Below are 19269 nucleotides of genomic sequence, written 5' to 3'. Positions count from 1 at the left end.
AAAATAATGCACACAACAGGAAATCATGGAAATCAATAGATAAACGATCACAATAATCAAAAAGAGGGACTAAATATAGGAGGCATTGAACTGCCAGATGGAGAGTGATACAAGGCGATATAGAAGGATACAAGTTAGGTTTTTACTTAGAAAAATAGGGGTAAATAAAAAGGTAACCACAAAAAGGAATATCAATTCCATAACTCAAGAAAAAAGCCAAGAAAAACGTAACGACTCAATAAACACAAAGTTAAACATTATGAAAATGAGGAATTCACGAGCTACTAAGAAAAACGTCTTAGAACAAAAAAGCATGTGGAAAAATGAAATGGCCAACAACACACATGAAAAGGCATCAAAATGACAGCACTAAAAACTTACTTATTACGCTGAATGTAAACGGACTAAATGCACCAATAAAGAGACAGAGAGTCACGGACTGGATAAAAAAACACGATCCATCTATATGCTGTCTACAAGAGACAAACCTTAGACTTAGAGACACAAACAAACTAAAACTCAAAGGATGGAAAAAAATATATAAAGCAAACAATAAGCAAAAAAGAAGAGGAGTAGCAATATTAATTTCTGACAAAATAGACTTTAGACTTAAATCCGCCACAAAGGATAAAGAAGGACACTATATAATGATAAAAGGGACAATTGATCAGGAAGACATAACCATATTAAATATTTACACACCTAATGACAGGGCTGCAAAATACATAAATCAAATTTTAACAGAATTGAAAAGTGAGATAGACACCTCCACATACATAGTAGGAGACTTCAACACACCACTTTCGGAGAAGGACAGGACATCCAGTAAGAAGGTCAATAGAGACACGGAAGACCTACTTACAACAATCAACCAACTTGACCTCATTGACTTATACAGAACTCTCCACCCAACTGCTGCAAAATATACTTTTTTTTCTAGCGCACATGGAACAGTCTCTAGAATAGACCACATATTAGGTCATAAAACAAATCTTTCCAGAATCCAAAACATTGAAATATTACAAAGCATCTTCTCAGACCACAAGGCAATGAAACTAGAAATCAATAACAGAAAAACTAGGGAAAAGAAATCAAATACTTGGAAAATGAACAATACCCTCCTGAAAAAAGACTGGGTTATAGAAGACATCAAGGAGGGAATAAGGAAATTCTTAGAAAGCAACGAGACTGAAAATACTTCCTATCAAAACCTCTGGGACACAGCAAAAGCAGTGCTCAAAGGCCAATTTATATCGATAAATGCACACATACAAAAAGAAGAAAGAGCCCAAAGCAGAGAACTGTCCCTACAACTTGAACAAATAGAAAGTGAGCAACAAAAGAACCCATCAGCCACCAGAAGAAAACAAATAATAAAAATTAGAGCTGAACTAAATGAATTAGAGGACAGAAAAACAATTCAAAGAATTAACAAAGCCAAAAGCTGGTTCTTTGAAAAAATTAACAAAATTGATAAACCATTGGCTAGACTGACTAAAGAAAAACAGGAAAGGAAACAAATAACCCGAATAAGAAACGACAAGGACCACATCACAACAGAACCAAATGAAATCAAAAGAATCATATCAGATTACTACATAAAATTGTACTCTAACAAATTTGAAAACCTAGAAGAAATGGATAAATTCTTGGAACAATACTACCTACCTAAACTAACACATTCAGAAGTAGAACAACTAAATAAACCCATAACAAAAAAAGAGATTGAAACGGTAATCAAAAAACTTCCAACAAAAAAAAGTCCTGGCCCAGATGGCTATACTGCAGAGTTCTACCAAACCTTCAGAGAAGACTTAACACCATTACTATTGAAGGTATTACAAAGTATAGAAAAAGACGGAATACTACCCAACTCATTCTATGAAGCTACCTACCATCTCCCTGATACCAAAACCAGGTAAAGACATTACAAAAAAAGAAAATTTTAGACCTGTATCCCTCATGAACATACATGCAAAAATCCTCAACAAAATTCTAGCCAATAGAATCCAACAACACATCAAAAAAATAATACACCGTGATCAAGTGGGATTTATACCAGGTATGCAAGGCTGGTTTAATATCAGAAAAACCATTAATGTAATCCATTACATAAATAAAACAAAAGATAAAAACCACATGATCTTATCAATAGATGCAGAAAAGGCATTTGACAAAGTTCAACACCCATTTATGATAAAAACTCTTACCAAAATAGGAATTGAAGGAAAATTCCTCAACATAATAAAGGGCATCTATGCAAAGCCAACGGCCAATATCACTCTAAATGGAGAGAACCTGAAAGCATTTCCCTTGAGAACGGGAACCAGACAAGGATGCCCTTTATCACCACTCTTATTCAACATCGTACTTGAAGTCCTAGCCAGGGCAATTAGGCTAGACAAAGAAATAAAGGGTATCCAGATTGGTAAGGAGGAAGTAAAGCTATCACTATTTGCAGATGACATGATCGTATACATGGAAAACCCTAAGGAATCCTCCAGAAAACTACTGAAACTAATAGAAGAGTTTGGAAGAGTCTCAGGATATAAAATAAACATACAAAAATCACTTGGATTACTCTACATCAACAAAAAGAACACCGAAGAGGAAATAACCAAATCAATACCATTCACAGTAGCCCCCAAGAAGATAAAATACTTAGGAATAAATCTTACCAAGGATGTAAAAGACCTATACAAAGAAAACTATAAAACTCTGCTACAAGAAATTCAAAAGGACATACTTAAGTGGAAAAACATACCCTGCTCATGGATAGGAAGACATAACATAGTAAAAATGTCTATTCTACCAAAAGCCATCTATACATATAACGCACTTCCAATCCAAATACCAATGTCATACTTTAAGGGGATAGAGAAACAAATCACTAATTTCATATGGAAAGGAAAGAACCCCCGGATAAGCAAAACAATACTGAAAAAGAAGAAGAAAGTGTGAGGCCTCACCCTACCTGATTTCAGAACCTATTATATAGCTACAGTAGTCAAAACAGCCTGGTACTGGTACAACAACAGGCACATAGACCAATGGAACAGAATTGAGAATCCAGATATAAATCCATCCACATATGAGCAGCTGATATTTGACAAAGGACCAGTGTCAGTTAATTGGGGAAAAGATAGTCTTTTTAACAAATGGTGCTGGCATACCTGGATATCCATTTGCAAAAGAATGAAACAGGACCCATACCTCACACCATGCACAAAAACTAACTCCAAGTGGATCAAAGACCTAAACATAAAGACTAAAACGATAAAAATCATGGAAGAAAAAATAGGATCTACCCTAGGAGCCCTAATACAGGGCATAAACAGAATACAAAACATTACCAAAAATGATGAAGAGAAACCCGATAACTGGGAGCTCCTAAAAATCAAACACCTATGCTCATCTAAAGACTTCACCAAAAGAGTAAAAAGACCACCTACAGACTGGGAAAGAATTTTCAGCTATGACATCTCAGACCAGCGCCTGATCTCTAAAATCTACATGATTCTGTCAAAACTCAACCACAAAAAGACAAACAACCCAATCAAGAAGTGGGCAAAGGATATGAACACACATTTCACTAAGGAAGATATTCAGGCAGCCAACAGATACATGAGAAAATGCTCTCGATCATTAGCCATTAGAGAAATTCAAATTAAAACTACGATGAGATTCCATCTCACACCACCTAGACTGGCATTAATTCAAAAAACACAAAATAATAAATGTTGGAGAGGCTGTGGAGAGATTGGAACTCTCACACACTGCTGGTGGGATTGTAAAATGGTACAACCACTTTGGAAATCCATCTGGTGTTATCTTAAACAGTTAGAAATAGAACTACCATACAACCCAGAAATCCCACTCCTCGGAATATACCCTAAAGATACAAGAGCCTTCACACAAACAATATGCACACCCATGTTTATTGCAGCTCTGTTTACAATAGCAAAAAGCTGGAAGCAACCAAGATGTCCATCAACGGACGAATGGGTAAATAAATTGTGGTATATTCACACAATGGAGTACTACGCATCGATAAAGAACAGTGACGAATCTCTGAAACATTTCATAACATGGAGGAATCTGGAAGGCATTATGCTGAGCAAAATGAGTCAGTTGCAAAAGGACAAATATTGTATAAGACCACTATTATAAGATCTTGAGAAATAGAAAAAACGGAGAAGAACACAGACTTATGTGGTTACAAAGGGGGGAGGGAGGGAGGGAGGGAGAGGGCTTTTTATTGATCAGTCTGTAGATAAGAACTGCTTTAGGTGAAGGGAAAGACAACACTCAATACAAGGAAGGTCAGCCTAATTGGACTGGATTAAAAGTAAAGAGGTTTCCGGGATAAAATGAAAGCTTCAAAGGTCAACGAAGCAGGGGCTGGGGTCTGGGGAACTTGGTTTGAGGGGACTTCTAAGTCAATGGGCAAAATAATTCTATTATGAAAACACTCTGCATCCCACTTTGAATTGTGGCGCCTGGGGTCCTAAATGCCAACAAGCGGCCATCTAAAATACATTAATTGGTCTCAACCCACCTGGAGCAAAGGCAAAGGAAGAACTCCAAGGTCACACGACAACTAAGAATCCAAGAGACAGAAAGGGCCACATGAACCAGAGACCTACATTATCCTGAGACCAGAAGAACTAGTTGGTGCCCGGCCACAATCGATGTCTGTCCTGTCAGGGAGCACAACAGACAACTCCTGAGGGAGCAGGAGACCAATGGGATACAGACCCCAAATTCTCATTAAAAGACCACACCTAATGGTATGATTGCGACTAGAGGAATCCCAGAGACAATGCTCCCCAGAACTTCTGATGGCACAGGACAGGAACCATCCCCGAAGACAAATCATCAGGCATGAAAAGGACTGGTCAGTGAGGGGGAGAGAGATGCTGATGAAGAGTGAGCTAATTAAATCAGATGGACACGGGAGAATGTGTTGGCAACTCTTGGCTGGAGGGGGGATGGGAAGATAGAGAGAGAGGGAAGATGGCAAAATTGGAACGAAACAAGAGACTGTAAGAGCTGACTCAATGGGGGAGAGCAAGTGGGAGAAGGGAGTAAGATGTATGTAAACCTACATGTGACAGACTGATTGGAATGGTAAATGTTCACTTGAAGCTTAATAAAAATTAAAAAGAAAAAAAAAAGATGAACAGCAAAAAAAAAAAAAAAAATGACTATCTGCTACTACTGTAGAATAATATTGAACACCATCAAGAAAAAGATTGCATGGTGTGGATAGAATAAAACATTCTAACCATGCATTGGTAAGATTGAAACAGGGAGTTGATGGATAAGTGGGTAATTCTGGAAGTAGCCATAATGTGACATGAATAGCCCATTTAAAGAGTTTCTCAAAATCAACAGTAAAATCAGGTGTGGATTTATAATCTAATACTGGCACAGCAAAAGGATCGGTATGATCTTGTAGACTGAGGGGAAGAGTGATGCATCCAGCACTCAATTAAATTGTTAGCACCGGCTACTGAAATAACTAATTTGATAAAAGCATTTTCTTGCCAAGCAATAGAAAAAGGAAACAATAAAAGTATTAAAGCAGTAATGGGAGTCATGATTAGAACACAAATATGGAAAAGGAATACTACCACAAACATTCAGAAAAAATAACTGTGCCTGTAATTACCAAGGAAACCCTGATGGTGTAGTAGTTAACATTCAGCTGCTAACCAAAAGGTCTGCAGTTCAAATGGACCAAGTGCTCCTTGGAAACCCTATGGGGCAGTTCTACTCTGTCCTGTGGGGTCGCTATGAGTCAGAAAGAACTCAACAGCAATGGGTTTGGTTAAAATTACCAAACTAACTCCAAAAATCTCCAAAAGTTGCATAAATGTTTACCAAAAAATAATTCTTAAGTATATAACATACAGAATAGCTAAAGCTAGAAAGATAGCAGTATAACAGAGTCTAAAGCTTAGCCACCTGCATGTTCCAGCTCCATGACCTGGGGTAAGTCATCCACTCTTGTAGTCATCTACTTCATGTTTGAACACAAGTGAATTTCACTTTGAGTTCTTCTGTGACTTCTAGTACAAACAGGTGCTGTAGTCTTTTTCAGTTGAGATAAATGGACCCACTCCTTAACTCCTCGTAATTTAGCTACACAAGGATGAATTAGGGGGAATAGGTATGGACCCTTCCAACAAGGCTCAAGGGAATCCTTTAATTGGTGTGTCTTCCAATAAACATAGTTGCTAGGTGCAAGAGGAGGCATTGTACCTCCGCCATCAAATGCTTGCTTGAGGAGCATACTCCTTGGCATAATGAATTAAGGCCTGGCAATATTTTAATAAATTGGCTTGGATCAAATCTGAATCAGCAGCTCCTGATAAATAAGGTAAATTCATTGGCTACCCTGCAATTATCTCATAAGGGGTCAATTTATGAGGGTCAGGTCAACCACGCTGAAGATGAAAGTTTTGCCAATTAGGTCTCTATGATACCATTGTTCCGTTCTACAAATCCAGAGGACTGCGTGTGGTAAGGACAATGGAGCTGACAAAAAACAGGAAATATTTTACAAATAGCAGCAATCACTTGTCCAGTAAAGTGGGGTACCTAAATCACTGCAAAGGATGGCTGGAGCCCCAAGTGGGAAGGATATTTTCCAGCAATTTCTTAGCCACAAAAGTTGCCATAGCTTAGTGACAGGGAAAATCTACTAAATGTGAATATCCGCAAATCACAACTAAAACAAATGTATAACCATTGGAGGGAGTTAGTTGAATAAAATCCACTTACTATTTGAACATAGGTCCTATTAGCAATGGCTATCTCCCAAGAGATACCCTGATGATGAGGGTATCCCTCTGGTGAGGGTTGGTAGATTTTACCTCCATTATACTCAGAACAAAGAGGGCACAGCCTCGCTACTTGATTTGAAGCCTTCCAAAGTGTCCCCAAAAATATTTATGTAAAATTCCCATTGTCTTGTCCCTGCTCCATGATCCTTCACATGAAAGGTCATGACCAAAGGATGTGTAAGTCCTTGAAGATAACTGGTTTTGAATCTGGCCTTTCCCAAAGGAAAGTATTCTTACTAATTTTACAACTGTCCTGTCATGGATTGCATTGTGTCCCCAAAAAATATGTGTATCAATTTGGCTAGGCTATGATACCAATTTTATGATACCAAGTATTGTGTGACTGTCCACAATTTTGTCATCTGATGTGATTTTCCTGTGTGTTGTAAATCCTATCTCTACGATGTTAATGAGATGGGACTAGTAGCAGTTATGTTAATGAGGCAGGACTCAATATACAAAATTAGATTGTATCTTAAGCCAATCTATTTTGATATACAAGACAGAAGTGAGCAGACAGACACAGGGACCTAAAACAATCAAGAAGTAGCACCAGGAGAAGAGTGCGTCCTTTGGAACTGAGGTTCCTGCACTAAGAGGCTCCTAGACCAAGGGAAGATTGATGACAGGGACCTTCCTCCAGAGCTAACAGAGGGAGAAAGCCATGGTCTGGAGCTTGCACCCTGAATTCAGTCTTCTAGCTTCCTAGACTGAGAGAATAATTCTCTGTCTTAAAGCCATCCACTTGTGGTATTCCTGTCATAGCAGCCCTAGATAACCAAGACAGAATTTGTTACCAGGAGTGAGGTACTGCTCTAACACATACCTAAAATATGGATGCAGAGGAGGGAGCGACCAAGATGGTGGAATAAACAAATGCTTCCAGTGAGCCCTCTTACAACAAAGACCTGAAAAAACAAGTGAAATGAGTATATTTATGACAAGCCAGGAGCCCTGAACATCAAAGGCAGGTTAGAAAATGAACTGAGAGTCAGGGGGAGGAAGAGACATTTCAGAAGCAGAGAGGAGTTACTGAACCTGAATCACCGGGAGCACTCAGGCACCATTCCTGGGAGTGGCTGTGGCAGGCTGGTACTAGTGTTCGGCAGCAGTTTCCTCAGGGAGAAGCAGCCAGCCACACAGCCTACTCATACCTCTGGAACCAGAGAAGAACGGTGCTCTCGGCAAAAGGTAAGTACCTGCGTATATTTTACCACACCACCCCCTCCCCGATCCCAAGCTGGCTCCAGCAGATGATTTCCCTGGCTCTGAGATAGGCCCTATTCAGCGCCTAGAGCCATCCTGCCAGCCTTGGAGAAGGAATAAATTTGCAATTAGGGGAAAAGATAATTTGCCAGCTCCATTAACCAGAAGAGCTCAGGACAGGAGCAGTTCCTGTCTAGGCATAAACGGTCCATGGACTTTGAGTACCTTTCCCCTCTGCATGGACTTGTGTGGGCCTATTTCAGGAGAATAGGCCCTCCTTGGCAGACTACAACTGTTTCAGCTGTGTGGTTGAGAGGTGAGAATTTGATGTTTGACATTGCTTTGCTTATTACACAGGGTCCTCACCTACCCACATCAGGGGCTAGAGGACTGGAGGCTCCACTCAGGTTACCCAGACACCCGCGACAAGGGTCCAAGGAGAACTGGTACCTCCCAGTCCTTACAACCAAAAACATTCGATGCCCATGGTCTGTCTGCAGAGCCCACCCCATAGGCTCTAGGGAATAGGGACATGCTTTCCTCAGAGACATGTGGGGGACGATTCTCAGGCCCCTGCCTTGTTCAGAGCATGATGCCCTGCTGCAACCAGGTACCAGTACCTACACCAATCACCCCTGCCCCTCTAAGACTGTAGGACAGACTCTGTACCACATATTGATAATCGGTTACCTGGACACCTGAGATGAATTCATGCAAGAAAATTGAATGAACTCCTAGACTGATATACCTGATCACAGCTGTAGCCATCCAGGGACAGGACATTAGAGCTCCAAAGGTGAAAATAATCAAGCTAGCTCACCCAGGCAACCCATTTGGGAATATCAGAACAAACCAAAGCAAAAAGCTACAACACAGTAAGCAAACATAAAATAAACTAATACAATAACTTATAGATGGCTCAGAGACGACAGTAGATTTCAAGTCACATAAAGCAACAGACCATGATCACCTCAACAAGCTCTCAAAACAAAGAATCAAGGGATCTTCTAGATGAAAGTGCCTTCCTGGAATTGCCAAAGGCAGAATACAAAAGATTAATATACAGAACCCTTCAAGACATCAGGAAGGAAATGAGGAGATATGCAGAACAAGCCAAGGAACACACAGAGAAAGTAGTTGAAGAAATGAAAAAGATTATAAAGGACCATAATGAAAAATTTAATAAGCTGGAAAAATCCATGGACAGACAGCAATTAGAAATTCAGAAGAGTAACAATAAAATTACAGAAGGAGACAACTCAATAGAAAGTCAGCGGGGCAGAACTGAGAAAGTGGAAAGCAGAATTTCTGAAGTTGAAAATAAAGCACTTGGCACCAATATATTACAAGAAAAATCATATAAAAGAATTTGAAAAAATGAAGAAACCAGGGACTCTAACAAGATAAATAACCTATGAATGACTGCAGTACCAGAACAGGGAGGGATAACAGAAAATACACAGAGAATCATTGAAGATTGTTGGCAGAAAACTTCCCTGATATCGTGAAAGATGAAAAGATATCTTTCTAAGATGCTCATCGAATTCCACATAAGGTAGACGTTAAAAGAAAGGCACCAAAACATATTATAATCAAACTTTCCAAAACCAAAGATAAAGAGAGAATTTTAAGAGCATCTAGAGTTTGGCACTAGTTAGAGATAAACGAAAAGTCACCTACAAAGAAGAGTCAAAAAGAGTAAGCTCGGAGTGCATGGCAGGAACCATGCAGGCAACAAGGCAATAGGATGCCTTATATAAAAAACTGAAGGAAAAAAATTGCCAGCCAAGAATCATATATCTAGCAAAACTGTGTCTCAAATATGAAGGTCAAATTAGGACATTTCCAGATAAACAGAAGTTTAGGGAATTCATAAAAACCAAACCAAAACTACAAGAAATACTAAAGGGAGTTCGTTGGTTAGAAAATCAATAATACTGGGTATCAGCCCAAGACTAGAACACTGGGCGGAGCAATCAGAAGTCAACCAAGACAGTGAAATCAAAAAAATAAATCAAGATTTAAAAAATGCTCAAGGGTAAGTGGGAGTATGGAGTAAGATGTATATAAGCTTATATGTGAGAGACTGACTTTATTTGTAAACTTTCACTTAAAGCACAACAAAAGTTATTAAAAAAAAACGCGTAAAACAGGGAAAAAGTGATGTTATTATGTAAAAGAAGACAACATTAAAAAAATAAAGAGGGACTAAGAAATGTAGTCATAGATCTTCCATATGGAGACAAAGACAAGGCAATACACAGAAATAAAAGTTAGGTTTAAATTTAGAAAAGTAAGGGTAAATAATAAGGTAACCACAAAAGAGACAAACTATCCAACACATGAAGATAAAATGTAAGAAAAAAATACAGACTCACCAGAAAAAAAATCAACAACAAGGAATATGAGGAAAGGTAATCTATTCAGCACATAAAATTAAGTGCGAAAAAGAAACTGTCAACAACACACAAAAAAGACATCAAAATGATAGCACTAAATTCATAAAAAAAAAATTCATACCTATCCATAATTACGCTGAATGTGTATGGACTAAATGCACCAATAAAGAGATGGAGAGTGGCAGAATGGATTAAAAAAAAATCCATCTATATGCTGCTTACGAGAGACACACCTTAGACTTAGAGACACAAACAAACTAAAACACAAAGGGTGGAAAAAAATATATCAAGCAAACAACAATCAAAAAAGAGCAGGAGTGGCAATAGTAATTTATGACAAAAGAGACTTTAAAGTTAAATCCATCAGAAAGGATAAGGAAGGACACTATATAATGATTAAAGAGACAATATACTAAAAAGATATAACCATACTAAATATTTTTGCACCCAATGACAGGGCTGCAAGACACATAAAACAAACTCTATCAGTATTAAAAAGTGAGATAAACAGTGCCACAATAATAGTAGGAGAATTCAACACACCACTTTTGATGAAGGACAGGACATACAGAAAGAAGCTCAATAAAGACACAGAAGATCTCGATGCCACAGTCAACCAACCTGACCTCACAGACATATACAGAACACTCCACCCAACAGCAGCCACGTATACTTTCTTTTCCAAGGCACATGGAACATTCTCTACAATAGACCACAGAATCCAAAAGATTGAAACATTACAAAGAATCTTCTCTGACCATAAGGCCATAGAAGTGGAAATGAATAACAGAAAAAGCAGGGAAAAGAAATCTAATACTTGGAAACTGCACAATATCTTGATCAAAAGAGACTGGAGTATAGAAGACATTAAGGATAGAATAAAGAAATTCACAGAATCCAATGAGAATGAAAACACTTCCTATGAGAACCTTTGCGACACAGTAAAAGCAGTGCTCAGAGGTCAATTTATATCAATAAATGAACACATACAAAAAGAAGAAAGGGTCAAAATCAAAGAATTATCCCTACAACTTGAACAAATAGAAAGAGAACAACAAAAGAAATCCTCAGACACCAGAAGAAAACAATAAAAATTACAGCAGAGCTAAATGAAATAGAAAACAGAAAAACAATTGAAAGAATTAACAAGACCAAAAGCTGGTTCTTTGAAAAAATCAACAAAAGTGATAAACCATTGGCCAAAGTGACAAAAGAAAAACAGGAGAGGAAGCAAAGAGCCCCAACAAGAAATGGGATGCATGATATTTCAACAGACCCAACTGAAATTAAAAGAATCATATCAGATTACAATGAAAAATTGTACTTTTACAAATTCGAAAACCTAGAAGAAATGGATGAATTCCTAGAAACACACTACCTACCTAAACTAACACAAACAGAGGTAGAACAACTAAATAGACCCATAACAAAAAAAGACATTGAAAAGGCAATCGAAAACTTCCAACAAAAAAAAGCCCCAGCCTGGATGGCTTCACTGCAGAGGTCTACCAATCTTTCAGAGAAGAGTTAACGCCACTACTACTAAAGGTATTTCAGAGCATAGAAAAGGATGGAATACTTAAAAACTCATTCCATGAAGCCACCATATCCCTGATACCAAAACCAGGTAAAGACACCACAAGAAAAGAAAATTATAGACCTGTATTCCTCATGAATGTAGATGCAAAAATCCTCAACAAAATTCTAGCCAATAGAATTCAACAACATATCAAAAAATAATTCACCATGACCAAGTGGGATTCATATCAGGTATACAGGGATGGTTCAACATTAGAAAAACAATTAATGTAATCCACCACATAAATAAAACAAAAGGCAAGAATCACATGATTTTATCAATTGTTGCAGAAAAGGCATTTGACAAAGTTCAACACCCATTCATGATAAAACTCTCAGCAAAACAGGAATACAAGAAAAATTTGTCAACATAATACAGGGCATTTATACAAAGCCAATAGCCAACATCATCCTAAATGAAGAGAGCCTGGAAGCATTCCCCTTTAGAATGGGAACCAGACAAGTATGCCCTTTATCACCACTCTTGCTCTGGCTGGAGGTCCTACCCAGAGCAATTAGGCAAGGTAAAGAAATAAAGGACATCCAGATTGGTAATGAAGAAGTCAAAGTATCTGTATTTGCAGATGACATGATCTTATACACAGAAAATCCTAAGGAATCCTGAAGAAAACTACTGAAACTAATAGAAGAGTTCAACAGAGAATCAGGATACAAGATAAACATAAAAAATCCATTGGATCCCTCTACACCAACAAAAAGAACATCGAAGAGGAAACCACCAAATCAATACCATTTACAGTAGTCCCCAAGAAGATAAAATACTTAGGAATAAATGTTACCAGAGATGTAAAAGACTTACAGAAAAAAAACTACAAAAATCTTCTGCAAGACACCAAAAGAGACCTACATAAGCGGAAAAGCATACCTTGCTCATGGATAGGAAGACTTAACATTGTAAAAACGTCTATTCTACCAAAAGCCATCTATAGATACAATGCAATTCTGATCCAAATCCCAACAATATTTTTTAATGAGATGGAGAAACAAATCACCAACTTCATATGGAAGGGAAAAAGGCCGTGGATAAGTAAAGCATTACTGAAAAAGAAGAACAAAGTGGGAGGCCTCACTCTACCTGATTTTAGAACCTATTATACAACCACAGTCGTCAAAACAGCTCGGTAACTTGTTCAACAACAGATACATAGACCAGTGGAACAGAATGGAGAATCCAGACATAAATCCATCCACATATGAGCAGCTGATATTTGACAAAGGCCACAAATCAGTTAAATGGGGAAAAGACTGTCTTTTTAACAAATGGTGCTGGCATAGCGGAAATCCATCTGCAAAAAAATGAAATAAGACCCATACCTCACGCCCTGCATAAAAGCAAATTCAAAATGGATCAAAGATCTAAATATAAAATCTACAACGATAAAGATCATGGGAGAAAAAAACAGGGACAACATTAGGAGCCCTAATACATGGTATAAACAGTATACAAAACATTACTAACAATGCAGAAGAAAAACTCCATAACTGGGAGCTCCTAAAAATGAAACACCTACGCTCATTGAAAGACTTCACCAAAAGAGTAAAAAGATTAGCTACAGACTGGGAAAAAATTTTTAGCCATGACATTTCTGATCAGTGTCTGATCTCTAGAATCTACCTGATACTGCAAAAATTCAACTACAAAAAGACAAATAATCAAATTAGAAAATGGGCAAAAGAAAACAATAGACACTTCACTAAAGAAGACATTTAGGTGGCTAACAGATACATGAGGAAGTGCTCACTTTCATTAGCCATTAGAGAAATGCAAATCAAAACTGCAATGAGATTCCATCTCACTCCAACAAGGCTGGCATTAGTCCAAAAAACACAAAACAATAAATGTTGGAGAGGTTGTGGAGAGTCTGGAACACTTGGGCACTGCTGGTGGGAATGTAAAATGGTACAACCACTTTGGAAATCGATTTGGCGCTTCCTTAATAAGCTAGAAATAGAACTACCGTATGATCCAACAATCCCACTCCTTGGAATATATCCTAGATTAATAAGAGCCTTTACAGGAACAGATATATGCACACCCATGTTCATTGCAGCACTGTTTACAACAGCAAAAAGATAGAAGCAACCAACATGCCCACCGATGGATGACTGGATAAATAAATTATGCTATATTCACAGAATGGAATACTAGGCATCGATAAAGGACAGTGATGAATCTGTGAAACATTTCATAACATGGAGGAATGTGGAAGGCATTATGCTGACTAAAAGTAGTCAGTTGCAAAAGGACAAATATTGTATCAAAAAAACAAACGAAACCCAGTGTCATCAACTCAATTCCAACTCATAGCGACCCTATAGGACACAGTAGAACTGCCCCATAGAGTTTCCAAGGAGCGCCTGGCAGATTCCAACTGCCAACCCTTTGGTTGGCAGCCATAGCACTTAACCACTATGCCACCAGCGTTTCCAAATATTGTGTAAGACCACCATTATAAGAACTTGAGAAATAGCATAAACAAAGAAGACAATATTCTTTGATGGTTACGAGAGGGGGGAGGGAGGGAGGGTAGGAAAGGGGTATTTACTAATTAGATAGTAGATAACTACTTTAGGTATAAGGGAAAGACAACACACAATACAGACGATGTCAGCAGAACTGGACTAAACCAAAAGCAAAGAAGTTTCCTGAATAAACTGAATGCTTCGAAGGCCAGCGTAGCAGTGGCGGGGGTTTCCGGACCATGGTTTCAGGGGACATCTAAGTCAATTGGCATAATAATATCTATTAAGAAAACATTCTACATTCCACTTTGGAAAGACGTGGCTGGGGTCTTAAATGCTAGCAAGGGGCCATCTAAAATGCATCAATTTGTCTGAACCCACCTGGACGAAACAAGAATGAAGAATACCAAGGACACATGGTAATTACGAGCCCAGGAGACAGAAAGAGCCACATAAACCAGAGACTACATCAACCTGAGATCAGAAGAACTAGATGATGCCTGGCTACAACCGATGACTGCCCTGACAGGGAACACAACAGAGAACCCCAGAGGGAGCAGGAGAGCAGTGGGATGCAGACCTCAAATTCTTGTAAAAAGACCAGATTTAATGGTCGGACTGAGACTGGAAGGACCCTAGCAGTCATGGCCTCCAGACCTTCTGTTGGCCCAGGATAGGAACCATTCCCAAAGCCAACTCTTCAGACAGGGATTGGACTGGACAAAGAGATGGAGGGGGATACTGGTGAGGAGTGAGCTTCTTGGATCAGGCGGGCACTTGAGACTATGTTGGCATCTCCTGTCTGGAGGGGAGATCAGAGGGTAGAGGGGGTTAGAAGCTGGCGGAATGGACACGAAAAGAGTGTAGGTAGGAAGTGCGTTGTCGCATTAGGGGCAGAGCAATTGGGAGTATCTAGCAAGGTGTATATAAGTTTTTGTGTGAAAGGCTGACTTGATTTGTAAACTTTCACTTAAGGAACAATAAAAAATTTAAAGAAAAAATATGGATTCAGTTTTGAAACTGAATGGATAGCGGCTGCAAGAGTTTTAAAGTGTAATAGAAGCCTAGTTTGCCTAGAAGAGATAGTTGGTGTTATTATATACATCAAAGACAATTCGGGTGAGGACTCAGGAAGTAAGGAGAGCCATCACACTGGAGACGGAGCAGATGGTAAGAAGCAGCAGCAGACAACCAGCAGCAGCAGAACCAGGAAACTGGCACAAGACAGTGCTGGAGCCAACCCACGAAGCGAGAGTGCTATGTGCCTTTGCACAGGAGGCTTCCTGGTGGAGTGAGGTGCCTCTGGGCACTTATCAGTGGAGCTAGGCTTGCTGATCTATGGAATGAGAGAGCTGAGTGCCTTCTGGCTGAAGTTTACTGGTGGAGTGGGGTACCTCCAGGCACCTATCAGTGGACCTAAAGAGCTTTGGAACACTTGCCCCAGTAGGGCAGATGTGGGAGGTGAGGCCCGAAGGGCTGAGAGGCTAAGAAACCAAGAAGCAGAAGCTGAAGAAACAAGGAACACAGGAAGCTAAGCTGTTTCAGTCTCAAAGGGTATGTCCAGGACCTCTGGGGTCTCAAATGGGGGAGCCATGGCCTCTGGAGTTTCTAAGGGTGGAGTTGCCACTCAGATGGCCTAAGAGAATGGTGCGCCTAAAGCTGAGGGGGCAGATCTGCCGTGCCAGGGCTGAGGGGCCTTTGCTTAGAATCTGGAGAGTGTGGCCAATACCTAGAGTCTGCAGGGCAAGGCCATTGTTCTGCTAACTTACCTGGTGCCTGTTAGTCCTTCTTTACCTCCAATTTCTCCCGTTTGTAATGGAAATGTCTAGCTTGTGTCTGTTTCACCACTGCATTTTGGAAGCAGAAAACTTGTATTCTAGATTTCACAGATGAAGTGAAATTTTTGATTTCAGACTTGGAGTTGAATTAAGACTTTTGCTATGATATAATGGGGTGAGTGTGTTTTACATGAGGCAAGGACATGAATTTTGGGGGGCTAAAGGGTGGAATGTCATGGATTGAATTGTATCCCCCCAAAATACGTGTATCAATTTGGTTAGGCCCTGACTCCCGGTATTGTGATTGCCCACCATTTTGTCATCTGATGTGACTTTCCTATGTGTTGTAAATCCTATCTCTATAATGTTAACAAGGTGGGATTAATTGCAGTTATGTTAATTAGGCAGGACTCAATCTACAAGATTAAGCTAATCTCTTTTGAGATAAAAAAGAGACAAGTGAGCATAGAGTCATGGGGACCTCATATCACCAAGAAAGCAGTGCCAGGAGCAAAGTGCATCGTTTGGACTCTAGATTCCTAGACCAAAGGAAGATGATGACAAGGACTTTCCTCCAGAGCCAACAGAGATAAAAAGGCATCACCTGTGTCATGGATTGAATTCTGTTCCCCAAAATATTGTCAACTTGGTTAGGCCATGATTCCCAGTATTGTGTGGTTGTCCTCCATTTTGTGATTGTAATTTTATGTTAAGAGGATTAGGGTGGGATTGTGACACCACCCTTACTCAGGTCACCTCCCTCATCCAACTTAAAGGGAGTTTCCCTGGGGTGTGGCCTGCACCAGCTTTTATCTCTCTAGAGATAAAAGGAAAGAGAAACAAGCAGAGTTGGGGACCTCTTACCATCAAGAAAGCAGCACCAGGAGCAGAGTTTGTCCTTTGGACACAGGGTCCCTGTGCCTGAGAAGCTCCTTGACCAGGGGAAGCCTTCCTCCAGAACTGACAGAGAGAGAAAGCCTTCCCCTGGAGCCAGCGCCTTGAATTTGGACTTGTAACCTACCAGACTGTGAGAAAATAAATTTCTCTTTGTTAAAGCCATCTACTTGTAGTATTTTTGTTATAGTGGCACTGGACAACTAAGACACCTCCCCTTTCCATTGTTCCCTCTTATCATCAGGATCCTTAGCCTGATGACTAGTCAAGTCATGCCAAACAGCAATTTTTTGTCTGCACTCTTCAATCTGTAAGTTGGTGGGTGTATCTGAAGGGCAGTCGCTGCAAAGGTGAAATTTGTTATGAATGGAGGATTTGTTGGGACAATGTCAGTAAGAAGGGCTATCAAGGTCCGAGCCATAAGCACTCAGCATCATAAACATTCTTGTCCTGTAAGAAGATGTGGAGCTAAAAGATATGTTGCTGGCAATGGACTCAAAATGTCCCCAAAAATGCCGTTCCAAGAAATCAATGAGGCTTTCCCCAGGCAAATTGATCTTCTCAATTAAACAGGCTCAAAGTAATGGGACATGAAGGCAAGGAGGCAAAACAGATCTGTTCACAAGTCCAGCCCACAAGCATATAGTAGGATCCGGATAACGTTAGTTTCATGCCCAGTCCTTAATCTCTTCCTCAGAGGTCAGCTGCTGATATTTATTAAGGATACCCAAGAAATCAGGAAAACAGGAAAGATCAAAGGTTTGAGTTAAGTTTTGCCAGGCCCAACTCTACTTGATTTATCTTTCTTAAGAAATTAGACTTTGAAAAAGTGAAAGAAGACCCCCATTTTATTTCCCTAATTTCCTTTTGCCCTCCTTTTTGTCCTGATCGCAACTGAGGCCCTCACAATCCAGAGGTAATTGGGAAGCAGCCTGTCTGGTGGTTGTGTCAGCTAAAATATTCCCTTTAGTTTCTTCGGTCTGGGAACATTTTTAGGTTGGTGTGCCTGACTTTTTCCAATAACAGCAAATGCCAGAAACTACTGATTGAGGAACCCTGGGTCTATTCCCAAACTGGGGTTTGAGTCCTTTATTACACCCTGGAGATTGTAATTGTTGTAACTGTAATGCCATTAATTTATTCTGCCAGGTTTTATCCTTCTGCTCCAATTCCCTAGCTCTTTGTTCGAAGGTTTGGGCTAATTTATAAGCCAAGATCAGTCCTGAAGTTTCAACATTTCCCAATTTAATTAATGATGTCTAATTGAATTGGACAGTTTGGGGTGGAGCTCTCCAAAAAAATAGAATTGAAAGAGATCTGGCTCCAGCATCTTCTAAATTTAACACTAATGATCCACAAAAAGTTTAGTTAAATAATCCCTATAGTTACAAACATTTTCATCTTTGTCCCGTTTATAAGGTTGAACCTTAGCCCAGTTTATCTTCTGGGGAAAGATGTGCAACAATAACTTTATTCTAAGTTAGTAATTCTAGACCTGGGACATTAGGTTGTATAGATAATGATTTCTCAGGTTTTTTCTATTTAGCCTCACACCTTTGATGGGGCCCTGGTGATGCAGTGGGTAAGAGCTTGGCTGGTAACCAAGAGGTTGGTAGCTCAAATCCACCAGCCACCCCTTGGAAACCCTATGGGGTGGTTCTACTCTGTCCTGTAGCTCGCTATGAGTCAGAATTGACTCGATGGCAATCATTTGGGGTTTTTTGATCCACTTTTGAGCATCCCCAGGGTTCTAGTAACGTGTGTAATAGATTACATAAATCTGCTCATCCAGGTTCATAAGTTTTTGACAAAACCTTAAACTTCTGACAAAACTTTTGATGCTCTTCGCAAGGATCAAGAAATTCTTTCACAATGGCATGAGGTTTCACTTTAGTCCAGGGGGCAAAAGCAACCTCAGGAGGTCTTCCCCCTGCCTTTGGATATTTTATTTTGAAAGGCATCTCAATTACTGCTTTAGCCTCTCTTGTAGCTACTAGTTTGGTTTCTTTTGAGGATTCCCTGGAGTAACAAGGAAGCTCATACAAACTATTGTCAGGACAAGAAGGTATAGATGGATAC

This window comes from Loxodonta africana, unplaced genomic scaffold (assembly GCF_030014295.1).
Source record: "Loxodonta africana isolate mLoxAfr1 unplaced genomic scaffold, mLoxAfr1.hap2 scaffold_399, whole genome shotgun sequence".
Taxonomy (NCBI): domain Eukaryota; kingdom Metazoa; phylum Chordata; class Mammalia; order Proboscidea; family Elephantidae; genus Loxodonta; species Loxodonta africana.
Note: the sequence above shows the minus strand (reverse complement) of the source record.